A 4,328-nucleotide genomic window follows, 5' to 3' on the forward strand; every position below is an offset into this window, starting at 1 on the left:
TGATGGAACATGGTCCTAAAACACTTCACAATTAAATCAAGTACCGTACAAAAAAAAGAAAAGAAACACTTAAAAATATGATACAAGACGGGTAATTAAGTAGTCCCGAGAGATATAACTGAACGACTTGCAACCAGAAGAGGTGCTGTTGCATCGACTACTGTGGTACCTTGATTAATGAGTGTTCCAACTGTGAGATTATCAAGTTACAAGACATTGCTTGTTAGAGATTTTGCTTTCTGTTGCAAGGCAGAGTTTGAGTTGCAAGTGAGCTTCAGATACACCGCCACGTGAGACAAGGGACAAAATACAGTAGTCACAGTCACCATCCACCAATTTTTATTCAAATTTTCAAGAATAAATCTGATTGGAAATGTGAGAAATTTGGAAGAAAAAAAAAGCCCATTTAAAAAAAATAAAATAAATAAAAAAATAAAAAGCTTGGAGGGATTGGATTTTTCAGCGTATCGAAAAAAAAGGAAATTTTGGCAATGGAAAGTCGAACAGGTTTTGCAAATAAACGATGACAGAAACAGATACAACGTTGCATGTTTTGACCAGTTATTACGCCACATGTACATAATTTAGTTTATTCATTTTTTCCTTTCGGACACATTACAGTTTACATCAATTACATACTATAGTCTAGGGGTGTGAATTGCCTAGTACCTGACGATTCGATTCGTATCACGATTCACAGGTCACGATTTGATTCGATACCGATTAATCCCGATACGAATTTATAAGTCGATTGTTGCGATTTTTTTTCATTCAAATTTAGAAAATACTAATCAGTAAGCTTGGAGAGTGTAAGATTTATATGAAAATGTATTATTTATTTATCTGAAATTTCAGTCTTATACCGTATGAACAATTCTGAGCTCTTAAAAAAAAAAAAAAAAAAAAAAAAAAAAAAAGCGATTTTTTTTTATCGATTCGAGAATCGCGCGATGTAGTATCGCGATATATCGCCGAATCGATTTTTTTTTTTTTTACACCCCTACTATAGTCCCCCCCCCCCCAAAATGGCGGAAAACAATAAAGTAAGGTATGTCTGTACTGGGGACAGAAAGAAATTGAAATATTTCAGAAAATAATAAAACAAGAAGCAAACATTAACATTCTCAACAGAAAGACGTCTGCGGTTGTGCATCATCAGGAAGAATATGCATGATGGCAATACACGTGGAGAGAGGGCAAACTTCAAAATAAACCTAAGCATACCAAAGAACACTTGGACATCAATGCCTTGGTTTGCTTTTATTTTGAAGTTGTTCCCGGTGTGGTAGCTATCTTGACTCTAGACTCGTATTTGGGGCCATACAAAATGACAACACTTGTGAAGAGAATGGAGCAGAAGCTGATACTTAACTCTGCGTGGTAACCTGCCAACCCGAGAGCTTCTAACATCACTCACTTAGACCATGCCACTTAAAGGCACATGCCAACACATGATTCCAAAAGCGTGTGTATGACTTACAGCTTCATTAGACTTTAGAAAAATTATTTAGTTACATTCTCTGTGCATTTTATTCTTTACATTTTATAATGCATGCCTTTTTTTTAACTCGAAAAGTGTAATACATGCTTGTGTTTATTTGAGAGATGGCACAGGTCAATTAAATAAAATATAAAATATAAAATATATATATATATATATATATATATATATATATATATATATATATATATATATATATATATATATATATAAGGGGTGTTAAAAAAAATCGATTCGGCAATATATCGCGATACTACATCCCGCAATTCTCGAATCGATTCAATAGGCGGCTGAATCGATTTTTAAACTTCCATTTTTAATGGAAAAATATTAAACAAAACGGCCTACTTCAGGTTAGGGTTCGCACCTTAAGCATGGAAGAATGTTATATGAACGGAACATTAAGCCTTAATATTTTATTTTAATGCTGTTCAAACATGAAACAGATTCCAACCTGTATAAGACTGAAGTTTTAGGTAAATAAATAATACTTTTTGACACAAATCTTTCACTCTACAAGTTTACTGATTAGTATTTTCTAAATTTGAATGAGGAAAATCGCAACAATCGGCTTATAAATTCGTATCGGGATTAATCGGTATCGAATCGAATCGCGACCTGTGAATCGTGATACGAATCGAATCGTCAGGTACTAGGCAATTCACACCCCTAATAAATATATATATATATATATATATATATATATATATATATATATATATATATATATATATATATATATTTTTTTTATTATTATTATTATTATTTTTTTTTATTTGATATACTGCAAATTGAGTCGCAATCGAGTCTCATAACTCGGGGTACCACTTTTCATAGAAAAAAAAACAAAGGCTGACAGACAGATTCTGATGAAATTACCCCACACACAAAAAAAAAATCACTGTGAAAGATCAGGATCAAAACAAATCTATGCATGGATATATTTTGTAATGGAATCACTGCTCTGGAATGAAAATCATGGCACTTTCTGTTTGTAAATAAATAAATCCAATGAGCGAATATGAGTTGTGTAATAAGGAGAAGACGCGATTCCAAGAAGACCATCATCGACTTGCATGCGCTCCACCCTGATTTCCTCCCACACATGACTGCGAGGGCGCTCCAGCTGAGCCCGACACCCACCAGTGAGACAGCAAAGAACCCTGTCCGTATCCGAACACCCAAACACAGATTGGATATACGTAAACTGTATAGATCTAAATCTCTATGGATGTTATCTACACAATCAGAAGCAACCTAAAGGGCGAGCACTACCGAACGCCCTTGCTCTATGCTAACATCCGACTAGCAGTGAAGCTAATCAGTAGGGTGAAGACCAACAAATTCGAAAAACTGTTGAATGGTGTGCACTGTGTCAATTTGATATTTAGCGGCAATAACGTAGTTGTCAAACGCCACCGAATCGGCTTCAAACCATTCCGTAATGACAACGCCAACTGTAACCGTAACCTTCCAGCCCAACCCAGTGACATGTTGTCATGTCGTTAGCACAACCAACGTTTATTAAACCACACATCACTAAATTATATGCTAAATGTGAATAACGTCAGCTAATTAGGTTAAAATGAATCTTACCCTCATTAGCTTACCGATGATGCAGTCAGAAAGTTAGCTACAATGTTAGCTCCTTATATTAAGACGGACGGGAGTGCCGTTCTGCACTCAAATTCAATTAGCTAAATTTAACTTTGTCACTGAGGCCATATACTGGAATAAACTCAATGTTGCAAATGTGTACAGGGGAATAAAGTGCGGTGCTGACATGCTACCTGCTGCTCCAGACCAAGCGGCCTAGCCGCCATTTTGAGGCATAAAAGGAGGTGCAAAAATTACAGCCACATCGTCAATTTCCCCACCTAAAGCCAGATTCCTTCGACCATCGGCCGGCTTCTTAAACGAACAAAACTTACCCTATTGTCTCTTCCGCGAATATCCACAGCACTCTCCAGCGGCAACACAACCCAGCAGGGCGTAAACTGTGCGCTCCAAATTGAGATCTTGTTAGCTGGAGGTAAACTGCGCCCCTCTTGTGTCTCCGGCGCCGCTCGGCAAGCTTGTTTTTTCGTAGGCTACCGCATTCGCCTTGTCTCGGGGGCGAGCAATCCGCGCACGGAGCTCGCGTTCACGGAGGCGGGAGCGCGCACGCCCTTGACAGGAAGAAAAAAAAAAAACTATACAGTACAACCTTTGGCACTTTATGCGTTTGAAACACCGAGCATCTACAGGCATTGTGAATGTAAATTCACATGGGGCTGCTTTCAGTTTTATTTTTTGTAACTATGAATCACCACTCCAACGCTCGTGCCTTATGTTTTGTACTGCACATGGGTCTTATTAAACTTTAGGGCAGTCATATTTTTACATTTTTATTTAGATGCATGACAGCCCTTTAACGGAATTATTAATGTCGTATCAAATGACTCATCCTAAGAGGAGACACGTTGCTCAATCACATAGATTTTTAGTTTTTATTTAACCATTTTCCCAGTGTTTCAACAGAAGACACTGTATACTTCATTTTGAACTCGTAGTGAAATATTTATTTATAAAAGCAGACTGGCCATAACGAAAATATAATGTAAAAGCAATTCTCACAAGTTATGAGAAGCAGACTACAATATTCTACAGGACAAATACTTGCAAAACTAATCAAAATGCAATCAAGTTGAAGCTCCATTTTATGAAAAGTGCTAGCGTGCCCCCTTATGGACAGTTAATGGTAGTGATTGAGGGACATCGGTCAAACTAGTGTGCTTGAAAACAGGCCAAATAATCCAGATTACAAGTAAATCAGACAAAACCACAG

At 36.9% G+C, this 4,328-nt stretch overlaps 1 protein-coding gene across 1 annotated transcript in view; it reads right to left on the bottom strand.

Moving 5' to 3' along the window:
* Positions 1-3,692, bottom strand: part of pafah1b1a (platelet-activating factor acetylhydrolase 1b, regulatory subunit 1a) — a 30,502-nt gene extending 26,810 nt beyond the window's left edge. The window contains exon 1 of the mRNA XM_077540591.1: positions 3,433-3,692. The gene's annotated coding sequence lies outside the window, so the exon portion shown is untranslated. The remainder of the gene's footprint in view (positions 1-3,432) is intronic.
* Between the last annotated feature and the right edge of the window lie 636 nt (positions 3,693-4,328).

This window comes from Festucalex cinctus, chromosome 13 (assembly GCF_051991245.1).
Source record: "Festucalex cinctus isolate MCC-2025b chromosome 13, RoL_Fcin_1.0, whole genome shotgun sequence".
In the NCBI taxonomy this organism is placed as follows: Eukaryota; Metazoa; Chordata; class Actinopteri; order Syngnathiformes; family Syngnathidae; genus Festucalex; species Festucalex cinctus.